Source organism: Chionomys nivalis, chromosome 22 (genome assembly GCF_950005125.1).
Source record: "Chionomys nivalis chromosome 22, mChiNiv1.1, whole genome shotgun sequence".
Taxonomy (NCBI): domain Eukaryota; kingdom Metazoa; phylum Chordata; class Mammalia; order Rodentia; family Cricetidae; genus Chionomys; species Chionomys nivalis.
Window position 1 is genome coordinate 49,384,256 of NC_080107.1, and position 20,134 is coordinate 49,404,389.

The window sequence follows — 20,134 nt, forward strand, 5'->3', positions numbered from 1 at the left end:
TTTGTCTGTCTCTGACAGCTAAAATTTTTGAGACTGTGTCTCTCCTTGAATCTTGGTAGTCAACCAATTAGGTAAGACTGACCAGCCAACCTGCCCCTGAGATCTGCCCACCTCTGTCTCTCTAGGGTTATATATGCGCAACGCCAACATGCAGATCTGTATTTGAGGTGTGCAGATCAAGCTCAGGTTTTCACGTCTGTATGCTAGGTGACTTACTAGCCATCTCCCAGGCCTCTGCCACTGTTTCTACCCCAGAAAGTTAACCGTCTTCCGTCTCACTCAGACCTCCTGCCATTGCTGAAATGGTTGTTATTCTCACGATTCTGTGTGTGATAAGAGCATTAACATTTGTTATGATGTGTTGGGAACTTTGCTGGTTTTTATTTTAACCAACCTATTTTATTCTCATATTCTGAGCAATACTCAGAAGTTGGAATCATTGTTATTGGAAAAAATCAAGTGTAGTGTTCAAAGACTCCCAAAAATATAGACTTGGTATTTGACTCTGTAAAAAAAAGGATTTTAAAATTAAATTTGTTTAAAATTTCATACATGCATACAAAATATCTTTTTATTTCGTGGCTTGTTAAGACAGCCTTTCTCTGTATCTTTGGAGCCTGTGCTGGAACGCACTCTGTAGACCAGGCTGGCCTCGAACTCACAGAGATCCACCTGTCTCTGCCTCCTGAGTGCTGGGATTACAGGCATGCACCACCACCACCGCTTGGCTTAATGTATCTTGATCATATTCATGCACTCCCCTAACTTGTCCCAGATTCACTCCTAGTCTCTCCCAAATTCTTAACTTCCTCCCCCCTTATTTTTTTTTTTTAATTAAATTCCAATTTGTGTTGCCCATGTACTTCTGACTTTGAGGACATCCATTGGAGATGGCTGACCTACCCGGGGCACATTTATGGTAAACAACCCCTTCCCCCATAGCCACCAACTGTCAATAGCTTCTCATCTAGGAGTTGGGGCATGGGAGCTCCCCACTTCCATTCTAGAACATTGACTGGCTTGGTCTTATGTGGGTCTTGAAGCCTGAGCTTCTGTGAATTCCTGAGTGCAGAGAGCCTGTCACGTCCATAAGATATTGAGTGCTCCTGACCTCTGGCTCTCGCCATCTTTCTGTTCTCCGTTCTGTGATGGTCTCTGAGCCTTCCAGAGTGGAGGTGTGATGTATCCCAGTTTGGTTGAGCACTCCATAGACGTTCTGTCTCTGCATTTTGGCCAGTTGTGAGTTTCTGTATTAACCACTGTCCACAGCAATATGAAACTTCTCTGATGAGGTCTGAGAGCAGCGCTAATCTGGGTGTTGAGATAGGAATTTTAAAAAGTTTGATACCATGTTCATCTAGAAAATAATAATTGCAGTGAACTCCTCTTTCTGACGTAGAAGTTAAGCTGAGGACTGTGCCCTGTAAAAGTGAGAACAGCTTACAGAGGGCTGACAGTTTAGGGCAGACAGAAGTCAGCTAACTTGCTCCAGACAGGCCTGGACGCAGCGCGCGTGCGCAAACTATCCGTCAGGCTCCGCCCCCGCCCCGCCCCCCGGGAGGCGCTCGCTCCTGGCTCTGGGGCTTGCGCACTGCGTCCCCAGCCGGAGGCGCCTTCCCGACCGGGGACTTCCGGTACGACGGGTGCGGTTCCGGGTCGTGTCGCGGCTCGGGGTAACAGGGCTGCTGTTGCCGGCCGGCGGCGGCGGGGCGCGGCGGGGTCATGAGGGCGAGTCTGGGGCGCGGCAGCCGAGCCGGCCGGTAGAAGCGCCAGTCCTCGAGGTGCAGGGGCCGAGAGGCGTGGGGAAGCCGAGGCCTCCCTCAGGGACGTGTCCTGGGCGAGGCGGCCCGTAGTGTGGAAGCAGCTTCAGGTAAAGGTTGCCCCAGCCGCCGCCCCCTGGCCCGTGGCACCCTGTGGCCCTCAGCACCCTGCTGCCCGCGCTGCCCAGCGGCCGCCCGTCGGGGCCGTGCTCGGTGGCCTGGGAGCATCCGTTTCCTAGCCCTTCCCGAGCCTGACAGCTGGGTGTGTGACTTAGGTGAGGAGAGGCTGTGGACCTGGTGGTGTGGGGGCGGGAGCGGGGGGCTCCAGGCACCGGCGGCTTCAGGCCCAGAATCGGCAAGGTCCGGTGCCCCAGCTCCATTCTGAGAAATCAGGTCTTCAAAGCATTGCCTGGGCAGTCCTGACCCGGTCCTGCAGATTGTTTTCCTATCTGGAGTGCTGCTGGGAACTTGGATTCCGGTTTTTCTGTTTATGGGAGTGGCAGGAGTTGTGAGGCTGGGGAGTGGGTGGGAAGAAGAAAAGACCATAGTTTAAAGAAGTGTGTAACTCCAACTGTAAGATGAACCAGGGACCTAGAAATTTGTTACACTTTCTTTGAATGATTGCAAATATTTGAAACTGTCGCGGTCCCCAACTCAATGCAAAGCACCATGCTTGTTATAAACCTCCAAACAGCCAAGTCCAAAACCTTCTCCCGTGTGAATAGTGACGTGGACACACACATCAGTTAAAACGTCGGCATTCACTTGACGAATAGAAGGTATGGGTCCCTCCAGTGAACACCCATCAGAGCAGAAATAAAGTGCGTTATTCCTGTGTTTGGGGGCCCCACTAGCTGCAGTGAAAGTACTTGCTCAGTGTTAATTGCCCCTATCTTTTTCAGCTTCCACATCTGCAAACTCACTGGAGTCTGAGGTTGACGGGGCATACCAGGTGCCTCTTTCCTATCCAGCTGGGTGCTCACATCTGCCTTCAGCTACTAATGTTCAGAGTGCCTGCATAGCATCTTTGCGCCTATGGCTCCTGGCTAGTTTTTACAGTTAAGCTTATTAAAGTCCCCATTATAGGCCTTCCCTCTGGATAAGTAAGATCTCAAATCACTTTTGACTTGTTCCTAAGTACTGAAAAAAGAAAGTTTACCCTGCCTCATCTAGAAACTTCCCAGGTTTTGGTTTCTAACACATTATTTATGCTTCCCACAGTTCAACTGTAGGTGGTCTCGCTTAACCAATTAGGGACAATCCAGCGTCTAATGATTTCTTTCTTTACTTTTTTCTTAAGAATTATCTTTTAAATATATGTGTCCATGTGGGGTTTGTGGGGGGGCAGTTGCCTGCAGCGGTGAGAAAGGCAGAAGAGGGTGTCGGATGCCCTAGGGCTGGAGCCACTAGTGCTTGTGAGCTGGACATGTGGGTGCTGGGAACTGAACTTGGGTCCTCCACAAGAGCAGTCCTGGCTCTTAACTGCTGGACTGTGTTGTGTCTCTAGCCCTGGGGATGATTTCTTACCTAGAACCCTATAAACGCTTGTTATTTATAGTCATGTGATCTAGCAAGCATTTGTTGTGTGTAGATAGAGGTCAGGCACTGTCGTACAGTTTAAGAAGACTCCGTCGCCGGGCGGTGGTGGCGCACGTCAGCACTCAGGAGGCAGAGGCAGGCGGATCTCTGTGAGTTCGAGACCAGCCTGGTCTACAAGAGCTAGTTCCAGGACAGGCTCCAAAGCCACAGAGAAACCCTGTCTCAAAAAAACCCCAACAAAACAAAACCCAAAACCAAAGATTGTCATTTTGTGCTGTGAGAGGGAAGTTGTCCCTTCAGTGCGGTGACAGGCACCGGCATGAGGAGTTTCTCAGGAGTGGGGGTAGTGCAGTGTTAGCTTTTGAGAAATGACTTCTGGTCAAGGGAATGAGCATAATGCAAGGTAAATTGAACTTTAGTTTTTCTCATTTAATCATTTTAATAAAACTTATAGACAGGAAGACACGGGATAATTACATAACTGGTATGAGACAGAGCCAGGTCTTGTCTTCTTTCTTTCCATGGCACTCTATGCAGGTACATATTGAAACAGAGTAAGAGGAAAAAGAAGAATGTTGAAGTGGACAGCAAGAAACTCCTCTAAAGGCGGACAAGGCAAGGTCCTGTGGTGCAGGCCTGCTGCTTGACAGCTTGAGACAACAGAGTACTTGCACAGATTGCTTGAGGCTAGCCTGGGCGTTAGGGAACCCACCCCACCCCCCCCCCTTTTTTTTTTTTTTTTTTTTTTTAGAAAAAAAAAGACATGTTGGGCTGGAGAGCTATTCCAGCAGTTCAGAGCTCAGGGGGCTCTTATAGAGGACCTGAGTTCAGTTCCCAGTACCTGCATGATAGCTCACAACCATCTATAATGGGATCTGATGCCCTCTTCTGGCATGCAGGCATACATTCAGACAACATGCATACACATAAATAAAAAAAATATTTGTTAGCAGGCGGTGGTGACTCATGCCTTTAATTTTAGCGCTTGGGAGACAGAGGCAGGTGGATCTTTGTGAGTTTAAAGTCAGCCTGGTCTCCAGCCTGAGTTCTAGGATGGCCAGATCTACACAGGGAAACCCTGTCTCCACTCCCCCTCCCCCGTAAAAAAGGAAAAAAAGAAAAGAAACCGAGCACCCTAAGCTGAGCTTTCTAAGCAACACTTCAGATTTGGGATGTTCAAGTTAGTAATGCTCATCTAGTGAAGTCTGTGAACTGGCTCCAAAACTCAGAAAAATCCGAAACCCGAAACCACTTCTGGCCCCAAACATTTTGAATAAGGAATTCTCAACCTACCAATTGTCAGGTTCACCTAATGACAGCTACAACATCCCTGGGATGTGGTCCCATAGGGTGAGTGGGTTTCTAGTGAGAGTAAAACCAAGTCATTGCACATGTTTCTCAGCTGTTAGATAATTTGTTGGAAGTCAGTGTCCCATGAAGTCTTACTCAAATCAAATTACAAAAAGTTCCAGGCATATCACCAGGATATTGCCATTGCTGCTTTTAGCCGTTTGAGAGGTCAAGTGGAAGGGCTAGATTCTGAGAGCACGAATGCCAGGCAGTCAAGATCGGCTTCAGTTTCTACCCTGACTTGCCAGTTGATAGACTTGGAGGGTCTGTGATTCATTCAGCAGTTACAGGCAAAATGTTAGGCCCTTGAGATGCCACTGGGAATAAAGCCAGGTCCCCACTTTGTGGCCATTGGCATTCCAGTGGGGAAAATGTCTGTAGATGAAGTAGCACGTTCTGTATATGCTGCCCCAGGGTCTGTCCCTGTGAGGGAAGGTGTGAGCATCACCCTGGTTTTATAGATGAGGGAACTAGGGCATGGAAAAGATAAATAACTTCTTGGGGTGGGTGCAGCTCAGTGGTAGAGTTAGTACTTAGCATGAGTGAGGAACCAAAAAGTAAACAAAAGAAAAAGAAATTTCCTGAATTTTATACAATTGATATTTTGAGCTCAAGGACTGCCTCTTCAGTCCTGTGCCAGGTTGCTTGTTCTTGCTGTCTGAATGTGGACCTGATTGAAATGTTACAAAGAGGAGCCAACTGTGTGCAGAGCTCCAGTGTGCTATCGCTGGCTAGGCACAATGCGGGTGGAGGTGGTCTCTGCACTCAGGGCCCATCAGCTAATCTACTGTTTCGGGAGTGTTTGTTTTGTTTTGTTTTTAGGTGGGTGTATTTTGCTTGTTGACTCAACTGAAGACTTTGAAAACTGTTCCAGTTCAGTGGCTTTACAAGATCTTAGAGATAGGTTATTTCAGCCTTACTATGAAGGATGCAGCCAGATGTCAGATTGCCACGTGACAGAGAAGTCTGTTACATTTCCCACTGAAGGTGCCCTGACCTTGTGTTTACAGAAAGAAACCTTGTCTTAGAAGCACAGAAGTCTGGGAAATTGCTAGAGAGAGGAGTTTTTTAATTCTTGCCAATCTAGTTCTCAGAGTGGCCAGTGTATGATTTTCTCATGTCATCAGGCTAAATTTTGAAGGGATGAGGAGACCTTGTGATACTTGGATTTGGTGCTTGTCTCACTGTATACACCGTCAAGTTTGTCTTCCCTGGCCTTCTTCGTAATACCACAAAGTGATGTTCCTTCAGTAAGTTCTGTGTACCATGTTCCCGTTGCCCTCACAGCCCTTTATAGTGGGGTGGAGTTACGCAGGGGAGCAGGTAGAACTTATTGAGATGAAAAACTTGGCAGCCAGAAAAGCACAGCTTTGTAGAAAGTGTCTTCTCAGAGAGAGACTTACCTTCAGGATAAGCTTCGCTGGGCAACACCTTTGAAGTCTGGGCAAATCATTTCCGGATCCTTGGATCTTTCCCTCTCTGGATGGTGAATAGTGAAAATCAAGTCTTGCTGAAGTCTTTTCAAGAGCTGCTGTGCTTAGTTAGAGTTACACAGCAGGGTACTCTCTTGCTGTTCCTTCTCTCTGCACGCCAGGCCGTGCCCTGCCTGTATCCTCTGTTCTTGCCTCAAGATTGAAAGGGGACAGAGAGTCACCCAGCAGAGTAAGAGAAATATGGTCAAGGAGTTCCCAGTCTAAGAGTTCAATTTATTGTTATTTAAATCCCCCTCTTTCACTAGGTGAAAATTGAAGAAATATTGGTCTGTTAGATACTTGTTTTTATTCATACTGTATTGTATAAAGAAATAATATGAAATATAAAAATGAAGGGAATAAATCCTAAGCAGTCATTCAGAATTTATTAACTCTACTTGGAAGCAATCTGGGTGTATCGGGGAAATGGATGTAAGATAGGAAGCCTAAAATTTGAACTGAAAGTAGAAGATAGTTTTAAAAAAATAAAAATGAGAAAATGGAGAGGAACCACTTAAAAAAAACAAACTTGAAATTTTGCAGAAAGGTGTTAGAGTCACTTCTGGGGTTATTGTGATTGCTTGAGAAATAAATTGACTGTTATGTCAGATCCCCCTAAATGTGTGTTTTCGTGTTTCCAGCATGTTTTCATGACTGTGCTTCTGCTATTGATACAGATAAGTTGGCTGAAGGCCCATAGCTGCAAAGGAACAACAGTGTTTAGCAATCACCCCCACTGCCTTGTTTTAAGGTACTGTGCTGTAAGTAAATTCTGCTTCAGCAGGGAATTAGTAGAAAATCATTTGAAAGAATGTGTTTCATTTGTAGCTCTTTTTAAAGATGAACTTTTTGTTTTATGTACATATTTTACCTGCATGTATATATGTGCATTACATGGGTTTAGTTCCCTTGGGGGCTGGAAGAGGACATTGTATCCCCTGGAACTGGAGTTAAACACAGTTGTGAACTGCCATGTGGGTGCCAAGAACTGAACCCAGTCCTCTGAGCTGCTGAGCCATCTTCCCAGCCCTTGGAAACAGCAGCTCTTGGATAGGAGATTCAGTTGCTGACATCCAGGACGCTTAGTGGTGCAGCTTGAGTACTGAAACAGTATGGAGCCGAAGCTTGAAACCACACTTCCCTGGGTTTTATATAGGTTGTCCACCACTGACCGTGTGACCTAACAGTCTGCAAAGTGGTAGGGCTAAGTGACCGTGTAAGTACCTTATATGAACTGCAGTGCTTCTGGAGAGATGCAGGGTCTGCTACAGGGACACAGGACATTCAGGACTGACTAGGTAGTTATGAGTGAATAAGAATTTTTTTACATCTGGATCCTGAGATTAATCACTGTAATTTTGATTTGTGAACTACTTAGCATAAATGACTGCTATGTTCTATTGAGAAAAGTTTCAGTATGCTGTTTTTGGGTGGTTAAATAAGTTGATCTGCTGAGTAACATTAGAAACTTACACTAAAGCTGGGCATGGTGGCAAATGCCTTTAATCCCAGCATTTAGGAGGCAGAGGCAGGCGAATCTCTGTGAGTTCGCAGCCAGCCTGGTCTATAGAGTGAGTTCCAGGACAGCCAGGGCTGCACAGAAAAACCTTGTCTTGAAAAGCCAAAAAGAAAAACAATAATAAAAAGAAAAGAAAAAAAATTAAAGTTTGGTAACTATCCTTAGAAGTGACTAGAGCAAGGAATGTTTGTCAGGTGCAGAAACCAAAGCTAGGGCAGGGCGTCCGTGTCTGGGCCACCAGTAGCAATTTTTCCTTGATTTGTCCATTCTCCTTAATCATTTGCTTTTAATGCTTACAGAAAGTCATTTTTCATTATTTGTGAGTGAATGATTGTAGGTATAACTTTGTGATATGAAGTTTAAAGATTCGTTGAAACTGTTTATTTCTGGCAAAAGTTGATGTCTGACCTGTCTAACTATTAAGTTGTTAAAATTTGGTATAGCTTCTGAAAAGACCTTGAGCAGTATTTATTTATGATGGAGTTATGTATTCATAACTTGTAGTTAGTTTTAGAAACCTCTGTTAAAGAATTATAGATGTAGAAAAATGTTCATATTCAAGGATGTTTCCTATAGCTGGACATTATGGCCTAAAACTGTAATTCCATTGCTTGGGAAACTGAGGTAGGAGGATCATGAATTTGAGGGTTGCTTGGACTATATACCAAGTTTCAGACCACTTGGGTTACATAGAGAGACTCTCAAAAAATTATGGAAGAATTGCATTTATATTAGTATAGTGAGCCCATGTTGCCATCACCTGTTTGTTCAGTGCCCAGTAGGATAGCGACTAGCCCTTTGACAGCTTAGTCTTACTTCTAGGAGGGGTTTGTGCATCTATGGAATTAAGGCTTCTAGTTGACCAGTTGACAGAAAGAGGTTGTTTGTGAGTTTAAAGCTTATATATTATAAAAAGCTTCTTTGATAGAGAAAATAAGTTGTGTTAAACACATACACACATGCCAGCCTGGGTAAGGACACTTGTTAGCAAGTCTAATAAACTGGGTTTAATTTCCAGAACCCAAATGATGAGACAGTGAAGGGATGGGGAAATTGGTGGGGGTGGGGTCATACAAGTATAAAGCAAAGGTTAACCAGGGTACAACATAGTTTTGTTTACTTTCTTGTGTGTGATGTGCATGTGTGGGTGTACCATGTGCCATGGTTCCTGAGTGTGGAGGTCAGAGGACAGCTTTAGAGTCAATTCTGGCCTTCCAGGGATTGAGCTCGTTATTAGGCCTGGCAGCAAGCTCCCTACCCACTGAACCATCATTTTCCTAATGGCTCATGGGTTGAGGGACTCTAAACCATAAGTGGTTCGGCTACTCTACTAAGAAAGGCAAAGTGAGATTTTTATAGTAAGAGTGAAGAAAAGCAAAGAAAATATTTGGTTGTGGTTCCATAGTTGTCCTGTCTAATCTCTTCAAAGATTCACTAGCTACAGAGTTACAGGTTAGATGTAGCTGTGGTTGACTGGCCGAGCTTAGATTCTGTTTTACTGTAATGCAGGCAAGCATTTACAAAAAATAGATCAAGTCAGTTTTGCTTGCGTTTACAAGTTAGGCAAGGTTAAAGTTGCCTATGTGGTCTAAATGGCTTTGTCTGCTCAGGGTGGTCTCCATTTTAAGTTACTTTCACAAGAGCAAATTCCATCTTTTTTATTTTGTAAGAAAAAAATTGAAGGCAAAAGTTTGTTTAGATATTAATTTTTCTAGTGTCAGTAAAGTATGAATATTAAAATGACATGGTGAATTATCACCTTAGACTCTTCCAATTATATATTTCATAACTGAAATAATATCAGCTTGCACATTAAGTGCTATGGCCAGTTAGGTGAGTTTTTTAACTGTGCACGGTAATTTTCCTGTATGTGATATCAAATCATGCACAAAATTTAACAAGTGTGTGAGCATATTTAAATCAGAAAAATACCAGGCAAGTTGTTTCCTTTGTAAACTGCTCTGTCCAAAGCATTCTGTGTATTATCAGGATGAAAAATGACAGCACTTTGTCATCTGCTCAAATTGATACTGCACTCTTCAGGATGACAGCTGAAAAGGCCCACAGGTGCCATATAAAGAGGTGACCATGTTGTCATATTTCATTTCGGCATCCCTCTGCAAAGCCATAATTACCTAATTAGGTTGTTAATTAGGAGATTAGCATTTCACTATATTGATAGAATGCTCTTTACCAGTGTGGGGCTAGATACAGATTTGTCTGCCCTAATTTATAATCTCTGCCTGTTTTGTACTTATTTATTTGCTTAAGCTCCTTGTGTGGAGCAATTGAGTTTATCTGAGAAACAGTTTGTTTACAAGCTAATGAAGCTTTGATAACTCACTGAAGTTGCTGAGCTAAGGTATGAACAAAACTAAGGAATGGCCACAATCCCAAAGAGACTGTGAAAATTCTGAATTGATAGAACTTATATTACCATAGGCAACAAACACATAAGAAGCCAGATTGTTGGTCTAAAGCCCAAAATGCAAAATCTGAATGTGAAGTGTGACAGATGTGTGTGCCCTAAACTAGGCATGGGGTGATGGAGGAGTTACTTTCATTTAATAAAGAAACTGCCTGGCCCATTAGTTCCAGCCTCTTATTGGCTAACTCTTACATATTGATCTAACCCATTTCTAATATTCTGTGTAGCACCACGAGCTGGCTTACCAGGAAAGATCTTAACCTGCGTCTGTCTGGAGTGAGAGAATCATGGCGACTCCTCACTCGGCTTCTTTCTCCCAGCATTCTGTCTGTTTACTCCACCCACCTAAGGGCTGGCCTATAAATGGGCCAAGGCAGTTTCTTTATTAAATGAAAGTAACTCCTCCATCATTTCCCCTTTTTTTGTTTAAACAAAAAAGAAAGGCTTTAACTTTAACATAGTAAAATTACATATAACAAAATGGTTATCAAGCAAGAATTAGTTACAATATTTATATCTATTTTATCTCTTATCATAACTAAGAAAAACTATAACTATCTATCCATTCTTCAACTCCATCAAAGACTCCAGAAGGATATAATATTACCTAAGTAAACAAGAAATAAGAAACGTCAAACTCTAGAAATGACAGAGACATCTCACTGCCTGGACAGTCACCCAAAGTTCCTCTGTACCGTTGGGGCATCCATCTTCAGCCTTCAGGCCCATAGTATCCAGCAGACATTTCCATGAAGCAGGAAATTTCAAAGACAGTTTAGTCACTATCTGCTGTGTCCTGCAGAATGTCTCGCAGACTCTTTTATGAATCAGGAACCCTGAAAGATCATCTCACCTTTATGCAAGTTTAGCAGTCCTCTCTCTGCGAGTTCTTTGTGTCCAGTTTATGCAACAGTCCAGGCAAGAGCAGTGTCTTGCCCAAATGTCTATCAAACTCCATAAGGATCCTCTTCGATGCCCATCTTCAAAGTAGATTGGTGCTGCCAGGAGCAGACGTGTCTCATTATCATGAAAAGCCCTAAATTATTAAAACATTTAAACTGCCATATTCTGTAGTCTTTGAAAGATATGAAGAATGCCTATCCAACTGAAATATATCTCTATATATCTAGAAAATCTAACTAACATGACTACAATTTTTACTATTATTGATGATTATCCATTAGCAACCTATATTTCCTAATTATACATTACATTTTTTTTTTTTTTTTTTCGAGACAGGGTTTCTCTGTGGCTTTGGAGCCTGTCCTGGAACTAGCTTCGTAGACCAGGCTGGTCTCGAACTCACAGAGATCCGCCTGCCTCTGCCTCCCGAGTGCTGGGATTAAAGGCGTGCGCCACCATCTCCCGGCTATACATTACATTTTTAAATGAACTACACAATCACAATACCTTAATCAAGATCAGAAATACATATACACATAACAAAATTGACCTTATAATCCATACCAATGCAGATTATTCATATCTATATCATATCCCCCTTTAAATGTAAAAGAACATTTATAAGCAATATTTGGGAACATGGGCGCAGTTTTTTTTTCTCCAAACTGCTTCCTGCTGAATGGGGGCGTTGTATTTAGATATTTCATGGTGTAACCTGTGTGTCAGGGTCATCTCAGTCGGCAGTTGAGTGAAGTAATTTTCTGAAGGTGTTCACAGCAACCTTTCAAGAGGGCGTGGTCTATCATACCATATTGGTATAGCCGCAATCCACAGAGTCTCATCCTCTGTGAAAACAAAAGAAGACTCTCTCCAAAGCATCATATCCTTAGACCCATATTCTAAAATCATAATACCCTTGTATCCATTCTGGTTTAGCTTGGCAGCCCATATAATGAAATGTCTCTCTGCACTTAGCTCCTTTACAGTCAAAAATTTTAAAGAAAACACAATAATACAAAGAATCCAGACTCTCTGTGAATTTTCCATTTTTACGTGGCTTATTTTTCTTTATTTCTTTTAATCTATAATTATCTGTACTCCGTCTCTTTAAAGACTTTACCTTTTTTTTTTTAAGACATTAACTTTATTCTTTATATATTTTTTTCTCTCTCTCAAGCCTACGTACATTGATCCAACAGTGTCTGAATCTATATTATTGTGAATCTGTAATTTTTTTTTTTACTATCCAGGAGCATTTCTTAAAATGTTAAGCACTTTTTAAAAACTTAAGTTGCACCATGTAGGGGTAATACAGTACCGCCTGTGTCCTGCCCAGTCGAAACCTTAACTGTGCTGTTATTACAGTAATTACGGTAGTTCCTGCCTGAGACCAGCACAGTTCAGTGTCGCAGAGCTGAGCCCACTCCTGCCTCAGAGCCATTTGGTGCCCCTGGCCACACACAGTTTCAGGCACACAGCAGTCCACATTGCCATCAAGCAAGCCATAGCACTTTACTCCAAATGCTCCGTTTAAAAGCTCTGTCTCCCGCAGGAGCCAAACAGAGATCGTGATGGCGGCACAGCCCAGAAAGCCAGCATTTTAAAACAGCCAGTTTTTTCCTGCTGCTGAGTCAGGACAATTTCTTTGCGGCACACAACCCACAAACAGCAAAAAGCTGTCTTAAATTTTCTCTCTCTCCTTTTCAAGCCCTCTCAGGTTTTACGTGGAGTTCATTAGCACGTTGGGTGTCACTCTGTTGTAATATGAGCGGTGGGCTAAGGGGCTTAGCTTTAGTTGTATTGAAATGATGCACTCTTTTCATTTGTAGTTGAGAAACTGAAGCTTGCTCAGTGACTTGAGAATAAGTATATCCACTCCCTTAGTCATGAGTCCGGCTTTATTTCACTTGTACCTTCTGTCCCTTGGTCTTTGCTGGGGACATTTTTTAAAACCATTCTTTAGCCCGAGTCCTTTTGGAATTTGAAGTATTTCATAGTATCCTTACATTGGTATTTGGACTATGCATTGTGTCTAACATTCTTTTTAGGGGTGGGGGGCATCACTTCCTTTCTCAGTATAGTGCCTATAGTTTGTATCATAGGTGCCCTCCCTACCCTTTCATTTCAGAGCCTTTTTCTAAGCCAATGGTTCTCAACCTTCTTAATGATGTGACCCTTTAATATGATTCTTCATGTTTTGGTGATCCCCAACCATAAAATTATTTTTGTTGCTACTTCATAACTGTAATTTTGCTACTGTTATGAGTCGTAACATAAATAGCTGTGCTTTCTGGTAGTTGTAGGAGACACCTGTGAAAGGATTGCTTGACCCCCAACCATGGGTTGACAACCACTGCTCTAGGCAGTAGTTTAGCTGCTGCCTTTTTCTTTCTCTTTTTTAGGGTCTTTCTATGTAGCCCTGGGAGGCCTGGAACTCACTATAGATCAGGCTGGCCTTGAACTCACAGAGATCCACTTGCTTCTTGTCTTCCAGGTTCTGAGATTAAAGGTATGTGCTAAACAGTACTCAGAAGGGTGAAGAAGCTAGGTGACAGGGCAGAAAATTTCCAGAGAGAAGTTTCTGTATGGATGAAGGTTGAGTGAGTACTACTAAAGTAGTTCTGTATGGAGGGAAAGCGCTAAAGGATGGGTGCGAAGCTGCCGGGTAGACAAGGTTCAGAGTTAGGGTGCAGTTCAGGAATTCAGTGAAAGACTTTAGAACAAGGTAGGAAGCAGTTGTAATAGCTTAGGTGAGAGCCTGTGGCTTGCTTAGGTTATTGAAATAATGAGAAGCAGATGAGTTCTTGAGAGAGCTAGATTGCACAGGATTCTGATTAAATGCCTTTGGGATCCATGGAAAAGAAGGAGTAAAGACTCCTTTTTTGATAGCTCATTCTTTGTAATTTTATGAATATAAAATTACACAAATGTACAAATTGACACAGTCAATGTCAAAGTGTATCATAGATACGAGGCCAAAGTCTTATTTCCATTTTAACTCCAAGGAAACAACACTAGTAGCTAATTTTCTTAAAACGCTATTAGCTAATATCTGAGAAGGATATGAACTTTGGAATATTGGATTGAAGCCCTGTAGTGGGCAGCAGCTTTTTGAGACTGGGAGGAGCTGAGATCTAGAGAAACCGCACTTTTTCTCAGCTTCTGGTTGGTAGGATCCCATGCACAGCCTTTGCGTTTTCCTCATGACACTTTACCCTTCTTGTTTCTTGTCATCTGACTTATCCCAAACCAAATTTCTCCTGGATTGCTGACCGAGGCAGCGTATCACCTCTCTGACTTCTCAGGCCAGAGTGCTGATGCTCTTACATATGGACATTTTTCTTGAAAGTCAGATGTGCTGCTGGACTTGGGCACTGGGATTAGTCTCCTCAGCTAGAAACTGGAATGTGCTTCCTCCACACTGATGTATTTCACAGTTCCCTTCCTCGGGGAAGAAGACTTGGAGCCTTGTGTTTCTGTCCAAGTGATTTCCTACCTGCTTGCTGGCACCAACTCATTTTACAGGTTAAGGTTTTGATTATTCTTGTTAGTTCAACACAGAGAAGAACATCATTGATACTTTTAGGTTAGAGTCACTGGAACCAGAAAAAGTCTTGGATGTTGTCTTACTGTTTCTGTTGATCTGAAAAGACACTACGACCACAACTCTTGTAAGGAAAACCTTTAATTGGGGCTGGTTTGCAGTTCAGAGGTTTAGTCCATTATGATTGTTGAGGCAGGAAGCATGGCAGCTGACAGGCAGACATAGTGATCGACAGGCCTCAGGAAGTGAGAGAGAAAGAGAGACAGACAGAATGGGTCTGGCTTGAGTTTCAGAAACCTCAAAGCCCACCTTCAGTGACACAAGTTCTCTAACAAGGACTCGTCTACTCCAATAAGGCCACACCTCCTAATAGCGCCACTCCCTATGAGCCTGTGGGGAGCCATTTTTATTCAAACCATCATAGAAGTAGCATGGATTCTAGCCTTCCTTGTCTGTACTCCTTTTTTATTGAGATATGTATGAGTTACATACCATAGCATTCACCTTTTTTAGGGTACAATTCATATATTTGCAAAGCTTTTTGTTCATCACCACTGTCTGTTTAGAACAGTCAAACCCCAGTCGTGTGTCATTCTCCCCTGTCCTGTATCCTGTCCCCACTTCTCTCCCTCTACTCCTGATTTACTGCTCTGATTTGCATCTCTCTGGTTTTGCTTCTTGTCAGCCTTTTATAGAAATAGAGTTATAATCTGTGGCTTTCCTTTCTCACCGTATGTGTGTGCCACCTCTTGTTTATCCTTTCACCAGTTGGCCTTTTTGGTTATTATGCTGTTTTGCATATGTGTGAACAAACTTGTATGTAAACATGTATGTTCAGTTCTCTAGGGTGCATGTTGAGCCTACTGCTCACATGGTAACTCTGTGAGGCTCTGCCCAGTTGTCTCCTATAGTGATTGTACCATGCTTACACTCCCAGCATATCTTTACGAGGCTCTGTTGGACAGTGGTGGAAGCCAAAAAAGGTTCGTTGTGATTTCCTCACAAGGACGATCTACTGGGAACTTCTTTCTTACAGGGAACAGTGTGAGCTTCCAAGCCTGTGAAGAGAGGAACTGCTTAGAATTTGGAAGTTTATGTAGCATGCTTGAATACAGGCAGAGTGTATGTGTGTGTGTGTGTGTACACATGTGAGTCTGTGTGTATGTGCATGTGTGCGTGTGTCAGTCTCCTGTCTGTCTCTTACTCTGTCTCAGTCTCTCTGTGTGTGTATGTTTGTGTGTGTCTAATACAGCTTCTGGGTTTTCTTCGTAGGGCTTCATGCTTGTGAGCCTATATTTAGTCTGTTGCTGTTGTTGTTTCTTGGGCTTTCTTGCCATACACATTCCCTGGTCAAGCTCATTCACTTATGACTTCATCTGTCACATGTATGTTGATATCTTCCAGATTTTCTCAGTTTTCTCCAGAGCTACAGGTATGTCTCCCTCCTACCCCCAGTGGTTTAGCTATATAGCTCAAATTGGTCTCAAACATGTGACGTTCCTGCCTCTGCCTCCAAAGAACTAGTATTACAAGTGTAATTTGGGTCTTGCTGATCTCTTTGGGTAGTCCATTTTCAAGTTCATTGTGTCTAAAATTAATTCATTTTCTGCACCTTCACCCCCATCTGTTAACCTGCTCCTGTTAAAACTCTTTTAAAAAGTTTATGTATCACATACGTAGAGGTCAGAAAACAACTTTCAAGAGTCAGTTCTGTGTTATGTGGGCTCTGGGGATCAAACTCAGATGAGTCTTGGTAGCAAGCGTCTTTACCTGCTAAGGCATTTCTGTGATCTGTGTTTCATTGTTGACAGTGTAAATGTTCCCTTCTGCATTTACTCAGTCACCAAGTTCTCCTTTTTATCTCTGGAATGGTTCCTGCGTTTACGAAAGCATCTGTGGCTTCGCTTGAGACTTCAGCCTCTCTTCCTTGGGCTGCTGTCACAGGTTCACAGCAGTCTTCTGCCTTGTCCGTTAGATGGATCTTCTGTGCCATGTGATACCCTAGCAGTCTTTGAAATGCTAATTTAATCAGCAACTTTGAACGCTGTGTAGGTCTAGTTAATAAACACATGGTCTGCTATTTCTTGCTTTAGTACAGACTGTATTGAAGGTTGCTGCTTGGCCTGTCTTTTAACTATTCCGTCTTCTTTCTCATCATTGTAGATTCATCATAAACCAGGGAATAATAGCAACAGTAATAATAGGCATCTGGGTAGTGCCTGTCATGGGCCACGCAGTATCATAAGTACATAACATTCATTTATTCAGTCAGTCTTTCCCATTCTGTGTAGCCATCAAAATGATTCCCATTTCCAGATGAGGTAATAACCATAGGGGTTGTTATTCTCCATAGACCCTATAGTGAGTGCCAAATCCAGATTTGGACCTAAGCAGCTTTATACTTGATTGTTCTCAGCCCCTCAGACCTGCCTCCTGCTGACTCCCCCCACCCCCACTTTCCTTGAGTTGTATCATTATAAGGATCCTGTCTTTGATTCCATACCATCCATGGAAAGGGGGATTTTATTGCAAACTTTCTGATCAAGGAGCCAGCATTACAGAGCAGTGTCAGCTCTTTTGCAACTGCTCTTCAGGTGGGTAAATTGAAGTGATGACTTTCATTGTCTTGGTCACACTTATGTCTTGGGAAGCCTTGTGTGAGCACCCAATTTCACTTAGCCATCTGTTCGTTGTGATTCTGTGGTACACTATAGAAATCCAGTGTGGCTGTCATGCTTTATGGTGACCATTTATATTCTTGTGTTTTCTCTACTGTCTGAATTTCCCCTTACGGATGAGGACTGCAGCTGAGCACTTGTTACCCTGATTCCCTGTGTGGGAGGCACAGATGTTTGTGGCTTCAATGTGCCACAAGAGTGTGGTAAGTAGACTTAGGGAAAGAATGTGTGGTTTCAGGGTAGAGTGCTGGAGCCAACCTACCAGGGCTTTATCATGACTCTACCTCTTCCTTGTGTGGCTTTTGGCAAGTCTGCCTCTGTTTATTGATCTGTAGAACATGGATAGTAGTAGAATCTACGTCATAGTTTTGTGAACAAGAGAAGTGACTTGTCCAAACCATACAGTTGGGGCTTTGATAGTTGGGGAACTGGAATTCAGGTTTCCTCTGTGGTTCACACATGCCACAGTGCTCATTTGGAGGTCAGAGGACAACTTGAGGGAGTCATCTCTTTCAACCATGTCAGTCTTGGTGGCAAGTGCCTTTACTTGCTAAGCCATCTTGCTGGCTCCGGAGAGATCCCTTTAATGTGTGTTAGATCCTATTGTGCTTCTCTTTTCATAACTCTCCATTGCCTCCTCATTTTTCGTAGAGTATCTGTAAGGATTTGTCCTACTTTTCTAGCTCTTACCCCATGCTGCTTGTCCCTCTTGCAGGACTCTAGCGTACTTGAATTGTGGCAGGCATGTGCCAACAGCCTTAACTTGGCAACTCTTTTTCCTCAGTGTTCATATGTGCATGGCTTTCCCTTGTCAGAAACTCCGCAATGAACCATTCTGGTGCTATTTTGTTTGCAGTGGCAATCTAGTACTCCATCTAGTGTGGCTCGCTCTCCCCTATGCTGTGCTCCACAGTGCTTCTAGCTGCTGTAGTATTCATGCTTTGTTTGTTTGACTGGTCTCATTAGAACATGAGCTCCATGAACGCAGGACTGTGGGTATATGTGCACACTGTGTGTTCTGTATCTAGAGGAGTGCCTGACAGATGTTGACCTCCAGTGCATAGTTGCTGAATGTACCCATTCAGTACTTAGTGACTATTATGGATGGATTCATTACTTAGACATGGATAGGCCATGCAGTGCAGTGCAGTGGTAATTTAAAGGAACAGCTAACGTGGGACTCGTTAGAAAGTTCCTGAAAGATTTGACCATGGAGCTGGATTTTTGAATAATGAGTAAGAGGCACCCAAGTAAAGGAAGGCAGGCAGGCTTTAATTAAAAAAAAAAAAGTGTATGTGTGTTTATGGATGTTCACTTGTATGTAAAGAATGTTGGATATTTTCTTATCTTTTGAGATAGAGTGGTGATTCTCAGCCTATGGATGGAAACCCCTTTTGGGGTCAAACCGCCCTTTCACAGAGGTCACCTAAGACCATCGGAAAACACAGATATTTACATTCTGATTCATAGCAGTAGCAAAATTACAGTTATGAAGTAGCAATGAAAATGATTTTATGGTTGGGGGTCACCACAACATTAGGAACTGTACTAAAGGGACATGGCATTAGAAAGATTGAGAGTCACTTTGATAGAGTCTTTCTCACTGAACCTGGGGCTCACAGATTCGGCTGTATTGGCATGCCAGCAGTCCGTGTAAATCCTCATGATTCTGCTGTGCTCCCTCCTCCCCCAAGTGCTGAGATTACAGGCATGCTCCCAGGTCTTCATTCTTTCATGACTATTAAAGTACTTTATCAACCGAGTCATCATCCCAGACAGGCAGATGGGCTTTGTAGAAAAAGGATGAGGAAATGCAACTGTGATTTTTGTTTGTTTTGTTTATAATGATCTCCTGCAGTCCAAGTGCTGTGAACTTGCTAAATGCCAATGGTGACCTTGAACATCTGATCCTTTGGTATTCACCACCCAAGTACCATGATTATAGGCATGCACTACTGTGTCTGATTTATGCAGTGTGAGGATCAAACCAGCATTTCATGCATGAAAGTGATCACTTACCCATTGATTGACATACCCAGCTTGACTTTTTTTTTTTTTTTTTTAAAGACAGGGTCTCACTGTAAAGCCCTGGCTGTCCTGAAACTCTTTACATAGACTGGACTTGGCCTTGAACTCGCAGAGAGATCTGCCTTCCTCTGTCTCCCTAGTGTTTGGCTTAAAGGGATACACCACTATGCCTGACTTGCAGTATATTATAATAGCAGTGATTTGAGCTCTAGGTCTTCCTAGTATATTAAACTATCAGAACACAAATAGTAGGAGTTGTTTAGATTGCAGAAGTTTTGAGTTTAGATTTTAGTAGCAAAGTTCTTTGGTTTAGTAAGAAATGATTCTAAGGGAATTAGAAGTGACCACAGATGTCTTTTTGAGTCACAAATTAAAGTTTCTTGACCTCAGCATTGTTGGTACTGACATTTTGATGCTACAGTTCTTTGTGGTGGGTGTTTCCCTGTGTACTGTGGCATGATTGGCCATCCCCTTGTTAGTAGCACCCATCCCCAGTGTGACAGCCATAGATAGGACTGGCAATTGCCAGATGTCTGAAACCGTTGCCACTGTTGTGTCTTCAGCAAGTGATTTAAGAAGAGGGAGATTGACACCTTCATAAAACAACCACCTTACTGAGTCAAGAGTTGCATCAGTTTGGAGCAGATAGTTCCTTAGAAATGATGTCCCTAGCCAGGTGGTGGTGGCACACGCCTTTAATCCCAGCACCCGGGAGGCAGAGGCAGGTGGATCTCTATGAGTTCGAGGCCAGCCTGGTCTACAAGAGCTAGTTCCGGGATAGGCACCAAAGCTACAGAGAAACCCTGTCTTGAAAAACCAAAAAAAAAAAAAAGAAATGATGTCCCTACAGCTAAATACTGAAGGCAGAAATAAGGTGCCTGTGAAACCATGTGGGCCCTAAGACTTGGAGAAG

General features: G+C 43.1%; 1 protein-coding gene across 8 annotated transcripts in view; it reads left to right on the forward strand.

Moving 5' to 3' along the window:
• Window positions 1-1,637: 1,637 nt before the first annotated feature.
• Window positions 1,638-20,134, forward strand: part of Mapkap1 (MAPK associated protein 1) — a 234,542-nt gene continuing 216,045 nt past the window's right edge. For 5 of the 8 annotated variants that reach the window (XM_057755381.1, XM_057755379.1, XM_057755385.1 and 2 more), the window contains exon 1: window positions 1,638-2,035. The gene's annotated coding sequence lies outside the window, so the exon portion shown is untranslated. The remainder of the gene's footprint in view (window positions 2,036-20,134) is intronic. The other 3 variants (XM_057755382.1, XM_057755383.1, XM_057755387.1) reach the window with 1 other exon arrangement.